At 50.3% G+C, this 26,079-nt stretch overlaps 1 protein-coding gene and 1 long non-coding RNA gene across 13 annotated transcripts in view; both read right to left on the bottom strand.

Moving 5' to 3' along the window:
* NLRC5 (NLR family CARD domain containing 5) overlaps positions 1 to 6,838 on the bottom strand; it is a 91,280-nt gene extending 84,442 nt beyond the window's left edge. For all 12 annotated transcript variants that reach the window (XR_011248605.1, XR_011248603.1, XR_011248600.1 and 9 more), the window contains exon 1: positions 6,766 to 6,838. The gene's annotated coding sequence lies outside the window, so the exon portion shown is untranslated. The remainder of the gene's footprint in view (positions 1 to 6,765) is intronic.
* Positions 6,839 to 19,206: 12,368 nt separating this feature from the next.
* Positions 19,207 to 25,757, bottom strand: LOC138418478 (uncharacterized). Its single transcript, XR_011248599.1, has 3 exons — positions 24,944 to 25,757; positions 23,237 to 24,334; positions 19,207 to 20,865 (listed from the first exon to the last, which is right to left on the bottom strand). It is a non-coding gene; the product is annotated as an uncharacterized lncRNA (long non-coding RNA).
* Between the last annotated feature and the right edge of the window lie 322 nt (positions 25,758 to 26,079).

Raw genomic sequence — 26,079 nt, 5'->3', positions numbered from 1 at the left:
TCTGATCTGCCTAGACACCATGAGTCAGAAGAGTCACCATGAGTCTTATCTTACTTTAGATAAGAAAGGGAGTGGGTCTTGCAATTCTTGAACCTCTGAGGGTCTGGCCCAATCCCCTGCGGTCTAATGAAATCTTATGACTCACAAGGTGAAACAAACAGCATTGTAAAAAGGTGAAAGTAAAAAAAGAGCTGAATTTGTGCATGCAAACTGATGATGGTATCAATTCATAGCCTGCAATTATAAGCGGGAGCCCCTGAAACGGCAATTTGAAGTCTCCCTTGTGGGGTGGATGCACCATCCAGGACCTTTTCCCAACTGGGACTCCAGACTGCTGTTAGCGAGGGACTTCCCAGCATGCTGCTTAAGTCTAGATGTTGGGCAGCCCAGTTTGGTGATGTATGTGCTGTTACTTTTCCCTATTTTTTCTATTTCTCTTATTTTAATGACTATGTATTGAAATTAAGTCAATTAATACTCTATTAAATACTGAAATTTGTTTATTGTATATGATGAGTCATTTGTTAACGAATCCTTTGAACCTGAAAGCAAAACTTTCAGTAAAACATCTCCTTAATAGGTAAAGTACATTCAAAACTTAATAGGAAAAAGACCAACAACCCAATGGAAAAGCAGGCAAAGGATATGAATAGTTTGTGAAAAGTGACCCCTAAATATTTGAAAAGATGCCTCAAATCATTCATAAGAGAATTGAAAAAAAAACCCGAGACACTATTATTTGTCTACCAGATCTGCAAATATGGAAAATCTGATAAAACATGTATTGCGGAGGGTGGGAAGCTGGCCCCGTCACACATGGCTGGTGGGAGTGAAAATCAGTACAAGACTTAAGGAGGGTAATTTGCCAGATTTATCAAAGTCCAAACGGCAAATATGCAGAAAATATTCCCCTTGACCTTGCAAATACACTCTTGGATGTTTTCCCTAAAGATTTATTCTCACACGGGTAAAAATGATGATTGCACAAGGATATCTGTTATAGTGCTGATTAGAATAATAAGAGATGTGAAAAGACCTAGTTGTCCAACAATAGTTAAATCAATTATGGAACAACAAGCAGTGAAAAATACTATGTATCTCTTAGAAAGGAAAAAGGCAGATTTTTCTTGTTTTGATGTGGAAAGATTTCCAAATTACAATTAAAAAGAAAGCAAGATGAGACTTCCCTGGTGGCACAGTGGACAAGAATCCACCTGTCAGTGCAGGGGGACACAGGTTCAATCCCTGGTCTGGGAAGATTTCACATGCTGAGAGCAACTAAGCCCACGAGCCGCAACTGCTGCAGCCAGTGCTCCTGGAGTGTGTGCTCCACAACAAGAGAAGCCCCCACAGTGGGAAGCCACACACCGCAACGAAGAGCCACCCCCGCTCGCGGCAACTAGAAGGCCCGAGCAGCAGACCCCGCAGTCAAAAAACAAGTAAGCAATTTTAAACAATTTTAATTAAAAAAAGCAAGATAAAAAATACTATATGCAGTATACTATCATTTCTGAGAAGGGGATTTATACACAAACACTGCACACACACAGATATATATATATGTCTGTAAAGGCCCACCTAGACAATCTATGAAAGGAGACTCAAGAATCTGATGACTGTTTTCAGCAACGGTTACAGGTGGCCGGGAGACGGGAGAAGGGGAGACTTACTTTTCATTACATACTTTTTTGTATGTTTTATATTATTTTACTATGTGGAATAGTAGCCTCTAAAAACTAAACAACTGGGGCATTCTCCACCCCCCTTCTGATGTCTATGTCAGAAGCCTTCTCTGCCTCTCTTCGCTTTATTAAAACTCTGCAATACAAAAGCTCTTGAATGATCAAGGCTGGTCCCTGTTCCCAAAGTTAAATCTTCTTCTTCGGAGATCACGAATCTGACACCGTTCACCATAAGCTATCATCTTGGGGGCTTGCCCGGAATCTTCAGGACAAGCTTTCAGCTTTTCAACCTCCTCATCAGCTGAAGACTTCCTATGGTGGGTTTCTCTGCTTCAAGGAAAGGACTGTCTTCAACTCTGTGATGACATCTAGCAATCCTAAGATGGACTGGTATAACATATTGTACCTTAACTATGGACATAAGGTGACTTTTAATTTTGATTAGGTTTTAACTTGGTCTAATGGCTATTTTGCCTTACAGCTGTAACTGTAAAATGGGGTCTGCTTCTAACCGTCTGAAAGCTTTTAAGTCACAAAAGGCTGTCCAGGCTCCTACAAGTGCCAGAGCATCCTCCAACTATTACTTGGGGCCCCTGGATCAGAGACCCTCCATATGAGGGTCAGGAGAACGTGTTGCCTCAGCACGCCCCTCAATAGCAGGAAGTAGTTAATGGAATGAAAACGATGCCCCTTTCCCTCGGCAACATAATTCTCCTGAAAGGAAAGGGGGGAATGAGAGAGTCAGTTCCTAGGCAGGTTGATAAGAAGTCCGGGATCCCCAAGGAGGAGAAAGGGGTCTGGGGTTCTCGGAGATAGGGGTCTGGAATTCTCAAGGACGAGGAAAGGACGAACATCTTTTTTTCCTCTACATTCCTTAGTCTTAATTACATAAAATGTTTTTTTCTTTAAGTCCAGAACTCATGATTATACAACAAACAACTCAGTTTAAACTCTGTGCTAAGGATTATATAACAATGTATCCTGCTTGAGGACAGTTTCTCCTTCCTGAAAACCTTCTGGCTAATCCTGCTATCTTATAATGTACATTATGGGAGTGGGTCTAGTAAGATCTTTACAACCTGGAGACAATCTTTTGATTTATTGCAATAACTAATTAAAAAAGTATATAACTCCTTTGCTAATACTAGCAAGGGGGGTACTCTCCGCCCCCCTTCTGATGTCTATGTCAGAAGATTTCTCTGTCCCTTTTCACTTTAATAAAACTCTGCTATACAAAAAAATAAATAAATGAACAATTAAAGAATGATATCACATGGACTTTCCTGGTGGTCCAGTGGCTAAGACTCTGCTTCCAATGTAGGGGGCCCAGGTTTGATCTCTGGTCAGGGAACTAGATCCCACGTCACAACCAAGAGTTCGAATGCTGCAACTAAAGATCCTGCATGCTGCAATTAAGACTTGTTGTAGCCAAATAAATAAATTTAAAAAAATGATATCATAGCATTTTGTTGTTGCTAAGTTGCGTCCGACTATTTTGCAACCCCATAGACTATAGCCCACCAGGCTCCTCTGTCCATGGGATTTTCCAGGCAAGAATACTGGAGTGGGTTGCCATCGATTTTCCTTCACTATATAATTCTATGTTACTTAGTTGAAAAAGTGTAATTCCATTTTGGTTTTTATGAGTTCATTATAAAAAAAAAAAAAAAAAAGGAATATACCTATGTAGAAAAAAGACCCGAAGGAGGAAAACCAAACTGAGAAGACAGTTCACCTGAGTGTGAATACTGATATTCCATCAAGTTCATTGAAATTCTCCTTTGCCAAATGTCAGAGGCGGCCCAGCCAGAAGGGCTGCTAAAAACCTTTCTGGGAATTAGAAAGGTTCTGGGAATTTATCAGAAGACTCTGGAGTGACTCACAGGATGTAGCGCGAGTCCCATCCCAGAGAACCTGGAATGGAAACTGGTAGGGTAAACAAATGAACTCAGGTTTCTCCAGGCCCACCATCTTCTCACCCCGGGTAACCTGCTGGTTTCATGCCCTGGTCTCGTAGGCAGAGAGGATGAGTGCAGAGCGAAAGCGTCTGGGGTCAGAGGCGGCCAGAAGAACCAAGCTCACTTACGTCTTCACCTTTCAGATCCACAGGGAGCCTGAGAATACTTAGGGCTTCCCAAAGGGGTGTAAAGGGGTTTCATGACAATTTCACCCAGCTCTCAAGGATCTAGGAAACCCCAGATGGCATGGAGGTTACATAATCATGCTTATTTTATGGGTAACAAATCCCAAATAAATAACCAAGATGCCTGCCTGCCTCACCACTTCCACCTCGTTTTAAGGGGAGTGGATGGCAGAAAGATGGTCTTTCAGGGTAGTCTCAGGGACCAAAAGCCTTCTCTTCCCCAGACACTTGGCACCAACCTCCAGCCTGATCAATTTTTCAGACTTTTTTTTACTACTCAAATCAACTGGGTGTTTGCCTTGCAGACTGAGTTTCAGTGAAGACTTTGGGCTACCAGCCAACACTCAAAAAACAGATCTAGTAAAGAAAACCAGTACTTTACATCTTTAGAATGCCTCCAACAAGCTTTTTTTTTTTTTTTTTGGCCATGCCACATGGCATGTAGGATCTTAGTTCCCGGGACAGGGATTGAACCATGCCCCCTGCACTGAAAGCACAGAGTCTTAACAAAGTTTTTACAAAATATTTGCATATGTATTTAATTGGAAAGCAGAGGGGAGATTCTGGGATGGCAAATTAGTTTTCTAGTTTTGCTACAGCTGTAACAAAGGACCACAAAATGGGTGAATTAAAATGACGGAAGTTATTATACTCTCATAGTTCTGGAGGCCAGAAATCTGAAATCAAGGTGCAGGCAGGGCCACCCTCCCTCTGAAGCTTCAAGGCGTGGGCTCTGCCTGGCCAATTTTGGCTTCTGGTGGTTTCGGGCAGTTCTTGAGCTTCCTTAGATTGTCGATGTCTCATTCCAATCTCTGCCTCTGTGTCACATGGCCGTCTTCTCCCCCTGCGTATCTCTATCTTCTATGCCGGCCTCATAAGGACACCAGTCATAATGAATTAAGGGCCCACCTACTCTCCTATGACCTCATCTTAATTAATTACATCTGCTATGATCTTTTTTTCAAAGTAAAGTCACATTCTGAAAGAGAGGGCTTAGAACTTCACCATTATCTTTTTAAGGGACACAATTTACCCATAACAGACAGAGGAAGACATCCTAAGTAATTTGGCTGGATTTTCTCAGAGGGGAGGTAGGTGTATGTAGGGAATGTAGGGAGATGGACCGGTGCCACAAACGTCCATCACCTCTGTATCTGTTGGAGGAATAAGGCCAAGTACATCGTCAGACTCTTCCAAAAAGCTTTCTCTTCTGCTTGTCTGCCTTCGTTAAGGACTCTCACCCCTCACGCTTGTGCAGTACCTCGAGAGTGACCATAAACAGGGCATACTCATCCAGCAACCCATAAAATACACTTGGAAGGACGTATTATCATCCCTGTTTTACAGGTGAGAGACCAAGGTTCTGAGAGATACAACAGCCATGGTCATCAAGCCAAGACCCTGATGCTGGGAAAGACCGAGGGCAGGAAGAGAAGGGGGGAACAGAGGATGAGATGGTTAGATAGCAGCACCGACTCAATGGACATGAGTTTGAGCAAACTCCAGGAGACACTGAAGGACAGGGAAGCCTGGCGTGCTGCAGCCCATGGGGTCGTAAAGAGTCAGACATGACTTAGCGACTGAACACCACCACAACCAAGCAAATTCAAGGTGCTGAGAGCCCTGATTTGTCTGCTTCCTATGCTAGGTGCCAGTCAAGCTGGTGCTGTGCTTTGCAGGCAAGGCAGGTGGGCATAATCAATGACCAGCCCAGTGGATGCTATCTTTCATTAAGCTTTGAGAAAAGCACCCTAGATGGGGAACCTGCACGCACCATGAAATCATCAGCTTTATCTCCCCTTCCGTTCTCTGGTAAGAGACTGAGCCTCATGCTTTTCTGAGCTTACAGCTTCTTAGAGAGAAAGAAAAGCAATTTGGAGAAAGGAGACTCCAGGTATTGGCCCAGGATACACACCACCTTCTGCTATCCCCAGGTTTGGGAGGCTGGGAAGTACTGGTTTTCAAATTGCTTTAAGTCTGCAGAACCTCCAACTTCTTAAAAAATAAACTTAAGAACCGTAACTTCTGAAATGGATGCAAACACAAATGGGCCATTCCAGCAAACTTCAGCTCTTGTCCTCCTCCCATGCTCTCCATGAGAAAATGGCTGAAAACGACTTGAAAAGGCAAATAGCAAGTAACAAAAAGCCACCCGTGTATTCCCCTATTACTTATGGGGCTAAAATATTCATCAGGAATAGTCTGTGGAGATCTGACATGAAGGAGTTACTGTTAAAAAATTTAAAGTGATGGTGCCGTGGGTACGTCTGTTTAAAAACTCTTTTTATCTTTTAGTACTTCGTGAAAAATTTCGGTTGAGCTGCTGTGATGTCTGTTTGCCATTTGTTTCAAAATGACGTGTGGCAGGGACGAAACTGGGCTGGTCTGTTGAAGCTAACCACCGTGGTGGTTACACGGGGCTTGGTTATATCGGAACAGGCATTATTTGTAGAGCTCAACCTAAATTCTAGGGCTACTTTTGCACGTGTTTGGAATTGTCCATCCTAAAAAGCTTTTTCGGCTAAAAAGTCTGAACTGCGCTCCAGGAGCAGCGGGACTTCTGAATTCTTTACCAGGCAATTAGAAGTTGACAGGAGCGGGGCGAAGGTGGAGAGGAGTGGGAGGGAGCAGGCACGCAGCCGCGTCCCGAAACCCAACACGGGTGACCCGGACTCGCTTTCCTCTGCGGCTCGCCACTCGTCCCCCAAACTCCGCAGGGCGGCAGGCGCTCAGCCGCCCTGCCCACCGGCGCCCCAAGCTGTTTACCCGTTCATCAGTCCCGCCGTCCGCCGGCCCGACCTCCCATACTTGACCATCTATCTGCCTGGCCAGCCACCTCGGGCCGTGGGAACGCCGGCCTCCGGAGTCCTCCAGCAGCCGCGCCGCCTTCGCACCCCACCCCACCCGCGCCGCTCGCCCCGCGAAGCGCTGCGTACTCACCGGCTGCGCTCCCGACTTCGCCGCGCTCTGCTTGAAACTGAAAGCAGGCGCGGAGCAGCCCGGCGGCGGGCTCTGGGAGCCGGCTGCCTCTGCCGGGAAATCACGTGGGTTCTCGGTGCCCGGGCGCGGGACGGGCGGGGCGGCACACCCGCTCCGGTGCCTCCTGCGCTCAGCCACCTGTGCGGACAGGACCTGGAGATGGCACCAAGGGACGCGGGGAGCCCAAGCCCCTTCCGTGGATGTGAAACCGAGGCGCAGGGAGGAGGGTGGGCGCACCCGGGGCGCGCCGGGAGACCCCGGGCTGAGTTCCGCTCTCCCTGCCTCCCTGCAGGCTAAGGAGGGGTGGGCAGGGATGCTCGTTCTGTAGGAGGGGGAGACTCAGCCCCAAGGGGTTCCTCGGTGCTCTCCGGGATGAAGGGAGGGGAGAAGAGAACAACCGTAATTGGTCTTACTGAGCCCTTGATCCTTTGGACGGTGCTTAAACACACTACCTAGGAATTTAGAGGCGAGGTCAAGGAACTTGTCCAGCTCACACAAGGGTCACAGGCAGAGACGAGGGAGGGGTGGGACAAAGGGGACCGGAGGAGAGCTAAGAGAGTGCGAAGGTGCCCCCCGGAGGGGGGGGGGGGGGTCAGCAGCAGTCCTGAATGGCCACTGGTCCACTGCCCTTTCAGGACTGACTACAACCTGCCTGGCGTTTTGCATTCCTCTGGGGACAGGTGGTCCTGTCCTCCTGCAGAGGGTACATTCCCTGGACAGGTCTGCCTGCTAGGAAGACCATCTGCCCACCTCACCCTGGCATCCCCACAGTGAAGCAGCGCTTACTCCCAGATCTTCTGTCCCCCTGCCTCTCAAGCCAGGTGTGTAGGCGTGAGGGCACTGCCAGGTAGTGGTCACAGGCACACCCATCGGGGTCTGACATCCTTGGGTTCAAGTCCTGTCCTCAACTTCTGGCCAAATGCCTTTACTTCTCGGAGCCTGAAGTTTGCTGTCTGTAAGGTGATGATCCCTCCACGTAGAGATCTCCAAAACTTGACTTCCTACAGTTAAGGCTGATGCAGCCTGTGCCTGAAGCGAGTGAGGCATCTTAGGTGTTTGCTCTCCTTCTGCCCATCCCACAACCCCATGAGAAGGGATAAGGGAAGCTGCTGCCCTTCCAGCACCAGCTCTGATGACCAGGTATCATGTGACAGCAGAGATTCAGCAGTCGAGTGCTTGTGGCCGATTCCCAGCGCCACCACTTCTAGCTATGTGGCCTCAGGCAAATGCCCTGACCTCCCAGGCCTCAGTTTCCTCCTCTGCTAAATGGGGTATTCCCAACCTCCCCAGCTCACTGCAGGGCATGGTGGGCTGTGACTGGGTGCATGGATGGGGTTATGTCCCGAGACTGGGACGTGCACTTCAGTGCAGCTCGTGCTCACGGAACACCTGCTCCCTGCCCAGGCTGGCGAGAGTGGACAGACGCATGGACAGATAACCACAATCTGGAGAGACAAATGCAGACCATTTTCAGGAGCATTTAATTTCAAACAGCCCCTTGAGAAAGGCAGAAAAGTAATCCCATTAAGCAGATGAGGAAGCTGAAATTCAGAGAGGTCAAGTGAGTTGCTGAAAGTCACACAGCACTTAGGAGCAGAGCTGGGTCTTGGGGCTGGTATCCTTTCTGCCCTCGAGGTACCTGGCCGGCTGATAAGATTATCATTGAAGAACTCTGGGAGAGCTACCTTCCCAAGTGCCCCCTACCCTCAGCCTGGCTGGTGGCCTGAAAATCCACCACCAGCACATCATTCCTTTGGCTGAAGGCGTGGCTGCTCCCCTGGTATAAGTTGAATGACTACCAGTCATTTACACTTGAGCATGAACAAGGTAATTTTACAGATGGGAGATCAAAGGGAATCTTGTGTATTTGAATTTTGGGGTAGGAAACACAAGACGCAACAGTCAAGGGGACCAGAGGGTGGAGCCTACACTTTACTGGGCAAGCACCATTTACCTTGTGTGGGAAGTACCGTTTCCATGGAGTAAAACCAATACTTGACATTTGTGAGCACTGGTACCTACTCTAGGTACTTGTGCTTGCCCCTTTAATCCCCATGGGAGCCTTTTTATCTCCATTTTTACAGGTGAGGAAACGGAGAGGTAACATGTCGAGATTACACAGCGAGCAGCGAAGAAGCTGGGGTTTGGACCCAAGCAGGGGCGCTCCAGAACCCCTGCTCTTGGCCACCATGTTAGTCCCTCCAAACAAACTCAGTCCTTACCAGACCACTGTGTGGAAATCGTCATCCCATTTAACAGATGAGGAAAACGAGGCAGAGGGACTCCAAACTACTATTTCAAGATGCTGGTATTTGGACGTAGACTTGAAGACCAAGCCTTCCCCCTGCATTCCCCATTGCCCAAGGCTGGTCCCACACAAGGGCCCTAACCTCTCCTGGGTCAGCAGCCCAGGTGGCAGGATGTGTGTCCACAGGACCTGGCCTTGGGCAGCCCTTGTTTCCTCCCTGGAGGAAGCAGCAGATGCCGCCAGCTGTGCTGGGGGACTTCCCAGTCTTTTGATGTAAGCCTAGGTCTGAGTCTCTGGGCGTGGAGGGAAGGGCAGGAGTTGGGAGAGGTGTCCAGCAGGTTGGCACTGTTCTGGCAAGCTCTGGGACTCCCCATGTCTGGCTAACCACAGTGATGAGATGCTAACTGCATCTCTTGTGCAGAGATGCTCTCCTGGGATGGTGAAGGAAGCTGAGGGGCTGCACTTTTGTGGAGTGGAAATGAGCCCCAGGGCCTTGTGGGGTCCTGGCTGGGCTGTGGTCCACAAGGGGAGGGCTCCAAGCAAGCTCTCTGGCACTTGTGATGGTGAAAACTTCCGTTTTGGAGAAGGAGCTGTCTGGTTATCCTCATACTGTACTTGGGGCATCAATGTGGGGGCCTGGGCTTCCCAACCCCCTCGGAGGCACCGTCTTGGGTAGAGTGAGTCTCCCAACTGTTGTCACTACCCACAAAGGCTTACATCCCAAGGCCTGTAATTTCCATGTTGGACTCAGGACTTGGGAACTGGTGAAACCACATTGACCCCTCTGCCAGGAGCCCTGCCTGCCAGCCTGCATGAGCACCTCTGGTCAGCTTACTGGGTCAGACCTTGCTTTGGACCCCAAGAGAAGAGAAACAGGCCCAAGAGAGCATTTGGAGGGGAGAGAGGAGGAAAGAACCTGGATCAGAAGATGGTGCTGTCCCCTTAAATCTTCCCAAACCCTAAGTAGTGTCCCTCTGCCAAGCTCCACTCTGGCCTTTGCCCCCTGGCCATCTCTCCTGCTCCTCAAAGTAAAGGCCAGGCCCTCTCTGCACCTTCACAGTGTGGACCCAGGCCTCACCTCTCTCCCTCTGCTCTTTGCTACATCGACCTCCTTTCAGGTTCTTGATTCATTTTTCCTTCTACCCCAGGGACTTTGCACATACCAGTGTCTTCCTGTGCCATTTCCCCATTCCATTTGGCCAACGTGGCAGTGAGGGATTTTCTTCACACAGCTTCTCAGGAGCCTGGTACCTCCCAAGACTGAGATGGCAGAAAGAAACCTCTTGTATTTTAGACTGAGGTGGGAAGACGACATATGCTTTGAGCATCGTAAAGTGGTCTGGCTGGTGCTCATCAGCGTTTCTCTTCCATGTTAAAGTCTGATTTGCTTTTTAGAGGCTCCATCCTCCCCCTCTTCTATGAGAAACTGGACCTTGGTGATATCCCCTTACCCTCCCTGCCGTCATCTGAATCTGAAGCCCCCACAGTCCCGTATTTCCTGCCCAACACTGGAACCACATGGGACAGAAAATGAGTGACCACTCATGCAGGAAGCAGGTCAGAAAATGGGACTTCTGCTGGTAGCTGGGAAGGGGTTAAAGGGGGAGAGAAGAGAGATTGTCTGAGAGATGCTCTCTGCTGACCAACGAGGAGGCTGGGAAACCCAGCCAGGGTAATTCTAGCTCCCGCTCCCTTCCTCTCTACCAGAGCCCTATGCACAGGCTGCTGCTGCTGCTGCTAAGTCGCTTCAGTCGTGTCCGACTCTGTGCGACCCCATAGACAGCAGCCCACCAGGCTCCGCCGTCCCTGGGATCCTCCAGGCAAGAACACTGGAGTGGGTTGCCATTTCCTTCTCCAATGCATGAAAGTGAAAAGTGAAAGTGAAGTCGCTCAGTCGTGCCCGATTCTTCGAGACCCCATGGACTGACTGCAGCCCACCAGGCTCCTCTGCCCATGGGGTTTCCCAGGCAAGAGTACTGGAGTGGGTTGCCATTTCCTTCTCCAATATGCCGATATTCAAAAAGACTACAGGGCCAGCTCAACCTGTCCTGTGGGGAAGGCAGCAGAAAGTGCTAGGCAGGGTCTTCTCCAAAATACCTCCTGCCCACCCCAGTAACGGTGCCTGAGATTCCGCCATTAGAGTCACGTCATGTGGACAAATATCTTACAAGGTCAGCATCAAGAGGGAACTTGGGGATCATTAGGTCTGACGCTCTCGTTTTACAGGAAGGGAAAATGAGGCCCAGGGCTGGGCAGGAACCAAGCCTCAGCCTCCCAGCCCAGGGCTGTTGCTGCCACTTGAGGTGCCACTGTGTGGACTTCCTCAGTGGTCCAGTGGATAAGAATCCTCCTGCTGATGCAGGGGACACAGGTTCGATCCCTGGTCCAGGAAGGTCTCACATGCCGCAGGCGACTAAGGCCTGAGCGCCACAGCTGCTGAGCCAGCACTCTAGAGCCCCCTCTATGAGAGAGGCCACCACAGTGAGAAGGCTGAGCACCGCAGCTGGAGAGTAGCTCCGGCTCACTGCAGCTAGAGAGAGCCGGCACACAGCAGCGAAGACCCCGCGTGACCGAAAAAAAAGGTGGGTTGAGCCATCCGTGGGGTGACAGAGACAATATTTTCCACTGAACCAGGAGCCAGGGTCCGCGCTCTGGCCGGGTTGTGGGTGTGCATTGCCCCCCATGGAGAATGGCACCTTGAGAGTGGGGACCCAGGACCACTAACCTCCGATGACTGAGAGTCAGGGGCGCTTGCGGCTCTGCCTGGGAAGAGCCTAGAAGGTGAGCAAGAGCCTCACTCTCAGGCATGTGTCCCCAAACCCTCCTCCAGACCACACGTTGGAGACACGACCTCAAAGGGCACCCATAGTGGTGATGTCCGTCCACAAGAAGTTCTGGGCAGACTCAACACTGCTCCACAGGCCACAGGCCCACAGTGAACCTCTCCAGGCACAGAGTGACCCACGGGGCAGACGACCCCATGGCATCAGGGCATTCATCCACATGTCCATGAAAAACTACATCCTAACCCATCCTCTCTTCCTGTCCCCCACCCCCAAGTGGTACATCTCCCAAGTGGTCCCTCCTAGGCCCTGGGGTGGGGGCGTATGTGTGCTGGGACTATCGTCCCATCCATAGAGAGGATCCAAGGCCCAGGGTACTCTTCTGCCCTCCCCATCCCCTTAATTGACATCACCAGGCTCCCATTTCTCCAATCTCATTGTCTTCCCAACAGAAACACAGGCAGAAGGCCCGCGAGATTAGGGAAGCATCACCTGGTCCTGTTGCAGACAGACATCAGGGCCCTCTGTTTTTTTTAAGACATGAGATAGTTTGGGGCTTATTTCTCCAGGTCTGCCAAGACCACCTACCTTGGTCAGTGTGGGAAAAAGTCAGTTTAATCCTGAAGCCAAAAAGAGAAACCTTTCCTGGTTTCTCGGTGGTGTGGAATCCGCCTGCCAGTGCAGGAGACATGGGTTCCGTCCAAGATCTGGGACGATCCCATGTGCCTCGGGCAGCGAAGCCCGCGTGCTGCCACGACTGCGCCTGTGTTCCTGTCGTGGGAGCCGCAACAGGAGGAACCACGGCAGTGAGAATCCCACGTACCGCCACCAGAGAGTAGGCCCCGCTCACTGCAGCCAGAGGAAAGCCAGCATGGCAACGAAGGCCCGGCACAACCGAAAATTAATACATCAAGATTATTTTTAAAATCACAATGATTTTTAAACGTATACTTAAAAAAAGGAGAGAGATGCAAATTTGGCCCTGTGCTCCCATCCCCCAGAAAAGAAACTCTAGGAATTATTCCAAGTGCTTCTGTCTATATTTAGGGCACTCTGCAGAGAGACTTTCTGAGCACTCTCTTGGGATTTGCCATGCCTGCTGCTAGGCCTTTGCTCGGGCAGGCCCTTCCGGGTTATGCCCTCCCAACCCCCACCTCCCCTCACCCTTGCTTCCATTGTTTATGGTGCCTCTTCCTCCCAATCACGACTCTGGAGTCTTCTCCCTTGTCAGAAGTCAGGTCATAAGTCCTGGAAGGAAGGAACAGTATTTCCCCACCAATATTCTGTGCTAGACATCAGAGGGACCAGGGTGGGATTTGCTGAGTCAACCACTCACCCCACTGCAGAATCCAAGAGGTTTGAGAAAATCTCCTTCCTGGAGTAGGAGGCGCGGATGGTAGGGATGGTGTCTCATCAGGCGACTCTACAAGTTCACTTGCTCTTTGCACACCCCCCGCTCGACTACTCTCTGCTTCACCTACACCCCACTCACAGGAATACCTTTGCCCTGGGGCCCCCGGTGAGGGATTGACTGTTCCAATCCTGAGGTCAGAGTGGCTCCACCTGCTAGTTTATTAAAGAGAAACACCTGCCCTCGCAGTGGTTCAGATGGTGGTGGTCCTTAACTTGAAGGGTGGTGAGGGACACGCGCTCGCTGCTGGTTTCCCTGGTGACTGATGAGCCACATGGTGCTGGTTATTCTATAAATAGTAGCCTCCTTCTCCCCCACATTCTCTCTACCATAGCCAGTCGCCCCAGAACCTCCTGCTTAAGATCTCCTGTCTAATAAACCGTTGATGTCTCTGTTGCTGTTTCCTGGCTCTTCTTTGGTCTCAAGGCTGGGCAACTACAAGGCTCAGAGGCCTGCAGACAGCAGCCCAATAGATATATGTCCAGGGCAGTGGGGGTAGAGGGGAAGAAACCAGGTTCACTGTGAGAGGGGGCCCTCCTCAGAGCAGACAGCAACCCACAAGCCCAGGACCCTTGACTCTCCATGGTGAGCGATGGGAGAGGTTTCCGGAGCAGTGGGCCCCAGGGACTCTTGGGGTCAGCCTAGCATCAGTCGTCTGAAAACGGAAGGGAGTTCCCCAGGACCTGCAGCTGGGGGGTCACGTGGCTCTTCCCCTCCTGGATTCTCACTTATCCACATTCTCAGCAGCTTCTTTCAGGTTTGAACGGGTACCAGGACTTCCCCAGATGGCTCACTTCCTCCACCTCTGAAATGAAACCATCAGCAACGCCAAGTGATATGTCATCTGCTGGCAATGGATTTAACTGCATGTTTATACTCCGGAGACCAAGCGTGGCCCCTCAACCAGCAGCATTAGCACCACCTGGGAGAGAACTTGTTAGAGATGCAGACCCTAGGCTCCACCCTAGGCCCACCAAGTTAGAAACTGAGAATGAGCCCAGGAATCTGTTTTAACCACGCCTGCAGGGGATTCCGATGTAGGCCAAAGTCTGAGACCCATAGCCCTGGATGACTTTCAAATGGCCTCTTAATTTGGGGTTATGAGTTGTAGAAGCCCCTTCTCTGACCACCTGCCTAATTCATAGCTCCAGGCACAATGAGTGGTTACAGTCTTTTGTTTGGCTAGTTATTGTCTATCACTGCCCATGCCCTCTAAGCTATATGATTCATGAAGTCAGGAACTATGTGGGCCTGGCCCAGAGTAAGAACGAAATAGCTATTGTTGGAAACCCATCCATCGATACACAAAAATGCTGGGGCCACAGACATGGACTCTGACATGAATGTGACATGTGACCGTGAGCAAGCGTCCTGGTTCTCAGCCTCTGGAGCTCCCTGTGTGCAGCGAAGGACCCTCGAGGGCCACTACTCTCTCTCATCATTTTAACAAAGGTTCAGGCTGCCGCCTCCCCAGTGCAGCCATTCTGCACCAGTGGCAGCCAAGGAATGTCCTTCCACACCCCACGCCAAAGCTGTCTAGGTGCTTCTACTCCTTTCTTCTGGCCTTTAAGTCTCCTTGACATGATCTCGACCTAACTCCTGGCCTGATTTGCAACTCCTTTGCCCACCTCCCAGAAAACCACCCCTCCCTCAGCCACCCTGGGATTCCTCCCCCTGCGGCCCCCTGCCCCAGTCCTGGCACTGCTCTCCCCTGGCCGGGACACATCTGCTTGGCACTCTCTCTGCCCCTGAAGAGCTGCTTCAAACTAATTTCTGGAAGCACTCCAGGACACCCAAGTCTTGGTTAACAGATTCCTAAAAAGCATGATGTCCATAATCAGATTCAAATGCAAGAAGGGAAGTCCTGAGGAGCCAGAAATAAGATGGGGCTCCGAGAAAAGTCAGGCGAGGAGGAAAGATGGGCATTCTGGGGGACGGGGTTTACAGCTGGTTGTTAGAGGACTCTGAACTTTTCAGATTAAAAAAAAATTTAATAATATAAAATTTTTAAAGATTAAAAAAAAAAAACCTAAAGGCAATATGCTAACCTGGATTGGGTCCTAGGACAGAAAAAGTATATCAGCAAAAAAACTTGTGAAATTCAAAGTCTGGAATGTGGTTAAAAGCAAAGAACCCACATTGATCTCTTAGTTATGGCAAATGGGTGATGGCTGTGAGTGAGCGCGGTGAGTTTTTTTCTTTATACTTTTCTCTATTTTCCACCATGTGCCTACATTACAGTTGGCTGTCATTTTCATGCCTGAAGAGATATTGAAGGGACTTCCCTGGCGGTCCAGTGGCTAAGACTCTGCACTTCCCGATGGAGAGGGCCTGGGTTCAGTCCCTGGTCAGGGCACTAGATAGTATATGCTGCAGCTAAAAGCTCCTCCATGCTGCAATGAAGATCAAAGATCTCACACGCCACCACTAGGACTGTCAATCCCATTTACAAGACAAAATTAAACAAGCTCTGAAGGCTGCAAGATTTTTTACATTCTGTCAGCAAACCTGACCACTTGGATGGAAGGCTGTTTATGATATTAATACAGTACTTATCTTGCCGCATGTGATCATTCATGTGCCGAGAATATCAGTGGGCTTGACCGTAGGGCGCCACTGTGATCCCATGGGCGTGTCCTGTAATGTACCTAGTGTGCACGCGCCCTGTACTACCTTCTAAAATCCACAGAATTCTGGATTTGGAGAGTCATGTGGCGCTAATAGAGACGGGCGGTGGTTTGGGGATCTGTGTTACAAACACCCCTGCCCTACCACTCAGCTTAAGAAATCTAATATTACTAAAACCGTCAACTCCCCTCCCTCTCCCCATCAGGGGTACCCCATCCGTGACTTGTACAATTTAGATGATCAAGAGGATAGTCATAGTTTAGAAACACAACCAGTCACAGCAGGGGGCAGTGAGAAGAACTTGGAGGTTTCAGAGGCCCATCTGTGTGGGTGGAATTGCCACCCTCCAGCCTCCCCGCCTCCCTCTATCTCTACCCACCTCAACTCTTCTGAAGTGAAAGCCGCAAGAAGTTGCTGCCTGGGTGTCAGGAGGGGATTTACACAATCATGGTGGAGCCATGATACTCTTGTTCTCATAGGAGAGCTTGAGCATCTTGAGGCTGAAGACAGTTGCCTGGGCCTGGTTGACAGGATGCTGTGGGAAAACAGTGGGAGACACAGAGGGGGTCCCATGGCCCGGATGGGGGCCCATCAGAACCACTGTGGTCATCTGCCTCTGGAGATGGAAGGGCCTAAGCTGACCCAGCGTTCCCAGGCTGAGAAAAGAGGAAGCCGCCGGAGGAGTGCCTGGGGCCCAGGTCACCCCATGGCTAATTTGCCAGTGATGTGGGCACCCTCTTACTCTCTTTGGCCCTTGGTTTTCTCACCTGTGTGATAGGGAAGAAATCCCTTGCCTTGTCCACCTCTCTTGTCTAGAAAAAGGCCTCCTGGGCCTCACCTTCTTCATCTGTAAAATGGGGATGATAATAGTAGCTACCTCCAAGGGTTGTGGCAAAGATTAAATGAGGAAATCCACATAAAGAGAAGGAATCGCACATGGTTACTCTGCAAAAGATGCTGCCGTTGCTTTTGTGTAACAATATTCATGACACGGTGACCATGCTTCATTCCTGGGAGAAGAGGCGGGGGACAGAGCAGAGCTCAAAACACTTGGTCTCTACCTTCAGGAGGCTCAAGGTTTCTCAGATAATCCCAGACCTAAATGTAAAACGGCCCCTGAGGAGTGTCTTAAACGACAGATGCACCAGGCTGTGGTTCGGGAGTCTTAGAGAGAAAACCTCACCTAGTTAGGGTGTGGGGAGGCCTTCCCCGAGGATAAGGAAAATCAGATGGAGCACGGAAGAGGGGGAGGACTTCTGGACCCCAGGAGAACAGCATGTGCAAAAGCCCTGTGCTGGGAACAGGGCCAGTGCACAGGATGGGTAGGTGGCCAGGGACTGGGATGTGTGGCCCGAGGTGACCTGGGCAGGTGGGCAGGACCTGTGATCTGCAGACTGTCGGTCTGGGCTCAGGGAGGTCTCTCCCCATCAAAAAATTGAACCAATAGGTACTTTTTTAAAGTGGCTCAGACCGTAAAGAATCCACCTGCAGTGCAGGAGACACTGGTTTGATCCCTGAGTTGGGAACATCCTCTGGAGGAGGGCAAGGCAACACACCAGTATTCTTGCCTGGAGAATCCCATGGACGGAGGAGCCTGGTGGGCTACAGTCCATGGGGTCGCAAAGTCGGACATGATTGAGTGACTAAGCACAGCACATAAAGTCTCTGTTGAATTTGTCAGGCTTCCACGGAGGCACAGCGGTAAAGAACTAGCTTGCCAATGCAGGAGACACTGGTTTGATCCCTGGGTCGGGAAGATCCCCTGGAGGAGGGCAAGGCAACACCCAGTATTCTTGCCTGGAGAATCCCATGGACAGAGGAGTCTGGTGGGCTACAGTCCATGGGGTTGCAAAGAGTGACTTAGTGACTAAACAACAATTGAATGTGTTACAATGTTGCTTCAGTTGTGTATGGTGTTTTGTTTTGTTTGTTTGTTTGTTTTTGCCACGAGGAATGTGGGATCTTAGTTCCCTGACCTGTTTATCTTTAGTATTTGTGATCATCCCTTTCTTTTGTTTGAGCTCAGCTGTATATTAAATAAAACCAACCGGGGATGGAACCTGTGCCCCTGCACTGGAAGGTGAAGTCTTAACCACGGGACCACCAGGGAAGTCCCAAACCAATGGGTACCTTGCAACAAAAGGTTTTATTTAATACACAGCTGAGCTCAAACAAAAGAAAGGGACAATCCCAGATACTAAAGATGAAGAGGGAAATGAGAGTTAATGCTGTAATTAAGATGATCCAAAGAGATGAACATCAGGTTGTGGGTTGAGACCAAACTGGGTTGGGGTTTTAACATTGTCTGAGGGAGAGAAATGAGACAAGATGAGGAGTGAAAATACCTCCTCTTGGTTAAATGGAAACCAAATGACTTCACCCACCAAAGCAAGCTGCAGGAAGTTTTGGGGTGGGTCTGAGAGAACCTGAGAACCTGAGCCCGTGCACATGCCTTTCTGAAGCGTGTATGCATCTATATTGCTAGCATGGTGCAGGACTTCCTGAGCTGAGAAATGGACCTACAAAGACAGGAATGAATGAATGATGTAACCTTGGGGGTCCCTGGCAGGTCAAATTGCCAAATTATTCTTCAAGGAAATGTAGGTGATTCAGGGAGCAGAGTCTGTCCACAGAAAAACCAAATTCCACTAAAGTTGAGCGTCTAAGAAAATAAATATCACAAACAAAGGAAACCATTTACCCCAAGAGAGAGCTAGCAAACACAATTAATAAGAGGATTAGCACCCCAAGGCTCTGATATAATAGAGCAACCTGGAAGACACTACACAGGAACTAATTTTTCAATGATTAAAGAAATAGCGCCACATGAAATCATAGGACTCCACAGGGAAGGCAAGGATGGATAGATTTGAAAAATGAAAATTTGGAAATGAGCTCAAGAGGATGTGGAGAAAAGAGAACCCTTGCGCAGTGTGATGAGAATGTAAATTGACATAGCTCAGTTCAGTTCAGCAGCCAGTCGTGTCCGACTCTTTGCGACCCCATGGACTGCAGCACGCCAGGCTTCCCTGTCCATCACTGACTCCGGAGCTTGTTCAAACTCATGTCCATTGAGTCAGTGATGCCATCCAACCATCCTATCCTCTGTCGTCCCCTTCTCCACTATGGAAAACAGTATGGAGATTCCTCTAAAGTTAAAAGTAGAACTACCATATGACCCAGCAATTCCACCTCTGGGTATTTTTTCCAAAGAAAACAAAAACACTAATTCAGAAAAATATGCACCCCCATGTTCTCTGCGGTGTTATTTGCAATAGCCAAGATATGGAAGCAGCGTAACTGCCAATTGACTGTTGAATGGATGAAGAAGATGTGATATGAATATTTTTTATTGCTTCTGTTCACTGAGCACCTACTATGTGCCAGGGTCCAATGAGCCAGGCACATCCCTCAGCCTGGCCACCCCCCGCTCTGCCAGCCAACCGTAGAGACTCCGTGTGGGAGCAGTCATGATGTAGTACAAACAGGGACTTGGGATATTTAGATGGTTCAGCCTCAAATTATGCTCTTCTGCTTTTCAGCTCAGGGTGGGGGAAGTCTCCCTTGACTCCCTGAATTTTAGTTTCTTCAGCCATAAAATGGGGGTGTTGGCAGTATCTTCTTTGCTGGGTGATTGCGAGGATTCCACAGTTAATCTAAGTCAAGTAGCTGGTTAGTAGCGAGTCCTGCAAACATTGACTTGTATTTGTATTAGGTTTGGGGCAGGATAGCGCTTCCTGCCTCTAGATCACCTTCTCCTCCTGTCTTGGTGCTCAGTTGCTCAGTTGTGTCAGACTCTCTGCGACCCCATGGACTGTAGCTTGTCCTTGGAATTTTCCAGGTGAGAATACTGGAGCAAGTCGTCATTTCCTATTCCAGGAGATCTTGCCAACCCAGGGATCTTAACCGCGTCTCTTGCACCTCCTGCATTGGCAGGTGGGTTCTTTACCACTGCACCAACTGGCCCAGGTTCTGAGTTCCTCTCAATGGCCTCGTGATGTCGCTGTTGGGCAGATGAGAAACTGAGTCCGGAGTAGTTTTTTCTTCATTGCACAGGGTTCAGTTCAGTTCAGTCGCTCAGTCGTGCCCGACTCTTTGCGACCCCTTGGACTGCAGCACACCAGGCCTCCCTGTCCATCACCAACTCCCGGAGCCTACTCAAACTCATGTCCATCGAGTCGGTGATGCCATCCAGCCATCTCATCCTCTGTCGTCCCCTTCTCCTCCTGCCTTCAATCTTGAAGGCCTTGTGGGAGATCCATCCCTCTTAACCCAAGGCTGCATGGGAAGGAAGGGAAGTGACCCTAGGAAAGGAGGAGTCCTAGATCGCCAAACCTCTTTCTTCCTTCTCAGCCTTCACTCGATCTTTACTGCTGCTTGAAAAATACTTGAGCATGCTCATGCTGGGGGGCACCAGGGTGATCACAGCAGTAGTAATCAGGACCAGCTGGGCCAAGTATAATCTTAAGAGTTTTACGTGCAGTTTTTTCACTCAAATCTCACAACCACCATATGGGCTGGTGGCTGTTATCACCCTTATCTTACAGATGAGAAAACTGAGATTCAGTGAGGTTAGGTGAAGTGCCCAAGGTCACACAGCCTGTCGGGCTGCAGCCCTGAGGGGAAGCCACTTGCCATAGCCTGACCATAACCAATCGCTAAATGTCAGAGCCACACAGCAGCCCTGGAGTCCAGCCTCCCTGCCTTCCCAGAAGGAGTAGGACTCACAGTCAGTTGTGTGTTGGTCAACTGAGGAGTCAGTTTCAAAATCTATAGACTGATTAACTCAGCATACAAAGAGCCAGGGACCTTTATTCTGCCCTCAGCCCAGAGAGGGCCAGGGAGCTGTGGTCACCCTGGGAAAGCTTGCCCCCCAGCACCTCAGAGACCCCTTGAAGATCACAGATGTGTTCTGAATGGAGACACCCATGGACTTGTCTTCCACCAGCTCTACCTGGCTGCTGGCGATGGGCAGGTGGCTGCTCTGGATGCTAGAACAAAGAGAAGAAGGGAAGGGTGTCACGGGGCCTGGGACGAGGCCAGCTGGTGTCTTTGTCACCTCCCCAGTCTTTGCCATCCTGCACTGCCCAGGGACGCAGTGGGCAAAGCCCTGTCCTGTCCTCCCGGAGCTGAGTGCAGCTTCACCTAATATCAATCACGGTTAATTACATGCAATCTCTGCTCCACCAATGTTTACTTTGGCTAAGTTGCATATTAACGAAATTTATTCTGTGGAAGTCTGGCCTTATTGAATTGCTGGTGATTTATTCAGGATAATATCTCGTAAGTTCTGAGGGCAAATTTGCCAGCTCTCACCCTTTGTGCTGTAGGTCTAGGATGCCTTTATCCTCCCTTTGCAGAAGGGAAACTGAAGCCAGAGGTCGCACAGAGAATGAAGGGCTAGGGCAGCCCCTCTGGATCCGCCCCCCTCCCCCCATCACCACTAGGTCTGGGACACCCCCTCTCCAACTGCTGGTGGCAGGTGCTTTCCTCACAAGACACAGCGGCATTCAGCATCGCCGGCGCCCCCTAGTGGTAGTAAAATGATCACACAGATTTCAGCACCTGGTTATCCAGGTGACGGTTTTCCGAATCCACCTTTGTTGAGCCTGCTTTTGGCATGGGAGGGGCGGGGTTAGTTTTAGGACAAACCTAAGGCCTTGGAGAAGGAAATGGCAACCCACTCCAGTATTCTTGCCTGGAAAATCCCATGGACTGAGGAGCCTGGTAGGCTACAGTCCATGGGGTCGCAAAGAGTGGGACACAACTGAGCGACTTCACTTTCACTTTCGAGGCCTCAGAACAGTATCTTCCCCACCCCGCGAGGCCTCATACACACAGAAGTGGACCCAAGCTCCCGTGTAGCCTAAGGGGCCCAGAAGGTGGATGTATTTTGTTCCAGGGGCCAAGTCTAGTGCTCAGACCTGGGTTAGAATCTAAACCAGCCTTGCTGTGTGACCTTCAAGCTACTTAGCCTCTCTGAGCTCCTGTTTCCTTGTTCAGTAAGCAGGGCCAGCAGTGGGATGTGCTGAAGATAAAAGGAGGCATTGTTTGTAAAGGTGCCTGGCCCATAGCGCACCCTCAGCCCAGGTAAATCTAGGAGACTCATTTTGCCAAGAGATCTCACAACCCTGCCCCCTGCTATACCCGAAAGACCCTGTCTGCAGGCAAGAGAAAGGGCCTTTCTAAGGTCTGAATCTTATTGGGCCTGTTGGAGAGATCAATACACTACAATAAATCCCCATTAGGGCTACTTGGGGGGAGGGGGTGGTGAATAGGTTGAAGAAGCTAGGTGGGGGTATGGGGTTGCAATACCAAGCTTCTGCCCCCAAGTCGGGTGGGGAAGCCTGAGTTCTCCTGACTGTCCTTCCTCTCTGGGGGCTGGGGGCTAGTCTCAGGTTTCACCCCACCAATCCCCAACTGTGTACACCCCAGGTCTGATTCAGACCTTACCTGACTTGGCCAAGGATCGTCATGGCCCGTTGCCCTTGATATCTGGGTAGCTGGCTTGCTGGAAGCTGTCTGAATCCCCTTGGTGCTCTTCTCATTCATGAGAAGGGAGGGTAGTGGAGAGGGGTCACACAGGGTCCTTGGCCATGGCTCAGCCTCTCTGGGATGAGGGTTTGGACTGGGCCTCACTCTGGCCTAAGTTAGATGGCTATGCTCAGGGCACGTAGAGAGAGCCCTGACCTCTGACCCTGGCCCGAGATCCTGGTCATACCCTAGCTTCAGGATCCCAACACACTGGAACCCTAAGATCCTAGTCAAAATGCAGCCTCTGAATCAACCAGGCACTAAGTCCAGCCACCTGTCCCTCTGCTAGGACACTCCCTGCCCGAACTTCAAACTGAATCTGTAGTCTTGGGACGCAAACTTTAGAGGTCATTGCATTTAGCCTCCTTATGCCTTTATTGTTTTGAGCAAGACACTGAGGCCCAGAGAAGGTAGGGGAGCTGACCAAGGTCACACAGCAGTCAGTGACAGAGCCTCTCCAGCTTGGGCTCACGCCAACCCCTGATCCTACCAAATACACACTGACCTCCTAACCTTCACCCTCTAACCTGACCCTCCACTTGGCCCTGCTCCAAACTTCACTGGAAGCCCCGAAAACCCCTGAGTTTCAGGCAAACACAAACTCTCACATCTGGCTGTTTTCAGCCACTAGGGCACCTTCTCACCAAAGAGCTTGACTTGAAAGTGAGGTCAGGAGAAAGAGGGCCGTCCTCCCTCTAGGCTACAGTGTGGCAGCCCCTGCCTCGGAGCTGGGAGTCTCCTTCTCAGTGGGTGCCCCCCAGGGGAGCCCTGGATGGACACCCAGATGGATGGACAGGCAGACGCAAGCACAATGGTAGGGGTACTTACATTCCAAGAAAGCAGGCTTGCTAACTCGGCACATGATGCCCACGGGGCAGGTGCAGGCACCGCACAGAAGAGCTGGGGGCAGGAGGGCGGCAGGGGCAGGCAGACCCGCCTGGAGTTGGTGTCCGTACAACTTCCTGGGATGCGATGCGCTTCTGAGGCCGAGCCTCTTGACTGAGTGCAGCAGCCCCCGCTGGCCTCCTCTCAGGTTCAGAGGCGGACCTCCAGCCAGAGTCCCCACCTCCTGCTCGTCCCCACCTGCACTATGATGTTTGCCATCTCCTTTGTACCTGGATAACTGCTGTGGCTGTTCACTCGCTAAGGCGTGTCCGACTCTGCGACCCCATGAACCGCAGCACACCAGGCTTCCCTGTCCTTCACCATCTCCCTAAATTTACTCAAACTCATGCCCATTGAGTCAGGGATGCCATCCAACCATCTCGTCCTCTGTTGTCCCCTTCTCCTCCTGCCCTCAGTCTTTCCCAGCATCAGGGTCTTTTCCAGTGAGCTGGTTTTTGCGTCAGGTGACCAAAGTATAGGAGCTTCAGCTTCAGCACCAGTCCTTCCAATGAATATTCAGGGTTGATTTCCTTTAGGATGGACTGGTTTGATCTGCTCGCAGTCCAAGGATAATTGCTTAATACTTTTTAAAACAAATCCATTCTTTTTTACTTAAATAAATGTACGTAAATGTAAAGTTTACCTCTCATTTGCAAAGAGGTTAACATATAATGACAATAAAGATATTTAATTCTTGCCAGATACTCTTGCTTGACAATGACCCTGTGAAGCATGCTACTGGATGTAAATTAAAACAGTTGAAAAAGTGAGACAGCTTAGTGGGTTTTCAAGATACTCTAGCACTGAGACCTTTTTCCTTGCTGTAGTTGGAATGTGTTGTTGAGTCGCTAAGTCATGTCTGACTCTCTGCGACCTCATGGGCTGTAGCCCACCAGGCTCCTTTGTCTATGGGATTTCCCAGGCAAAATTACTGGAGTGGGCTGCCATTTCTTCTGCGGGGGATCTTCCTGATCCAGGGATCAAAATCCGGTCTCCTGCATTGCCAGGGGGATTCTTAACCATCCGAGCCACCAGGAAAGCCTGTGATTTGGAATATAGGGTATTTAATGCTTTATCTGTGTATCGGATGGCATTATCTTGCATCCCCCCAGAAGTACACGTCTCACACTTTGGTATTCTGCCTTAGAGACCACAGTATTTAGCCTCCCTTATTGAGTTTTGCAAGAAGCTGAGGCCCAGAGATGGGAGGTGCGTGGCTCAAGGCCACACAGCAGCCAGTGGGAGGGCCTCCCCCCACCCCCGCCCCCCCAGGCTCTTGCTTCACCCCCGCTGACCTGCCCTCCTTGGAGATTCCCAAACCTCCGCCATCACTGACAGCCTGTCTCTGGGGCAGGTGCTGTCCTGGAGTGCACCCCCATCCCCTTGCTGGCACCCTTCAAGTTCTTTTTGCCATTAGAGTAGCCTGGAATCAGAGTTTTGGGGGGTGTCTGGACCACTCCTGCCAGTTGGGTTCCCATGTCCTTGGCGTCCAGAAGATTAAGAGATAGGAAGGGAACAAGTCTGAATGTTTTGAGTGAATACCTGCCACACCCAGGCCTGGCAGCACACCCATCATCCCAGTGCCCCCAGCCTCCACCGCCAGGAGCTCTATGGGCCCGTGAACACATGGAGGGAGGCACTGGCACTCACCTGGCACCTCACAGTTGCAGCTCGGAAAGTCTGGGGTGTCTAGGTCCAGCGGGGACAGGAGGCCCAGGACACGCTGAGAGAAGGGCGTTCTGCCCCACTGAGCTTAACCGCACATCCTCGATGGTGACAGGAGCCAGGCTGACATCAATCGGGGCCCCTAGTGCCAATGTCTCAGTCTCCATGGCCACCCTCTACAGGATGCCTTCCCGGGGCACCTCGTCCTTGCCAGCCCCTCCCCTTCTGAATTCTCACCCGCACCAGTCACTGGACACATAACAGCGTTCAGCTGGATGAGCTCTTGTGCCATTCAACTTTTCAATATTAATCACATTAATTTTATAAACGCAGGGGCTTCTCTGGTGGTCCAGGGGCTAAGATTCTGTGCTCCCAATGCAGGGGGCCTGTATTCGACCCCTGGTCGGAGAAGCAGATCCCACACGCCTCAACTAAGAGTTCACATGGCACAACTAAGGTTCCTGCACGCTGCAAAGAAGATCAAAGATCGAAGACCCTGCATGCCACAACTACGATCCAGGGCAGCCAAATAAATAAATACACATAAAAAACATAAAATGGCTGTCTGAACAGTCAAAAGTCATAGAAAAGGAGATCACATCACTTGTTCATCCCCCCATCCTAGCGCAATCTCAGTGTTTGTGTTGGGGGGATGGGCTTTCCTCTCCCAAGTCTTTTTTCCCCTGCACATTCATTCCACAAATATGTGGTGAGCATCTGGTCACCAACGTGACCCCTGGCAGGGACACAGAGGGTGGGGAACAAGATGCTGGCCCCTCCTGTCACAGTTCCACATTCCACTGGGAGATACAGACTCTGGGGGAGACTTGGGTACAGCGGTCTCACCCCCACTTCACAGAACCAGGAAGAGAGGTGACTATTTGCTGGATAATAACATCCACATATCCTGAGCTCTTATCTGATCTGCTAGGCTGTGAGCTCTCTGAGCCAGGATTGTGGCTGCACTGGATCTTCACATAGTAGGTGCTCGGCACATAGTAGGCCTGCCACAAATGCTTGTTGAAGAGAGTAGAAAAGACAGGTGCTGTGCTGAGGTCTTTACATGCTTTATATCATTCAGTTCTTATGATGAGCCTATAGTATTTGTTGCCCAGTTATGT

The sequence above is a fragment of the Ovis canadensis genome, chromosome 14 (genome assembly GCF_042477335.2).
Source record: "Ovis canadensis isolate MfBH-ARS-UI-01 breed Bighorn chromosome 14, ARS-UI_OviCan_v2, whole genome shotgun sequence".
Lineage (NCBI taxonomy): Eukaryota > Metazoa > Chordata > Mammalia > Artiodactyla > Bovidae > Ovis > Ovis canadensis.
Note: the sequence above shows the minus strand (reverse complement) of the source record. Positions and strands in the feature narration are given on the sequence as shown.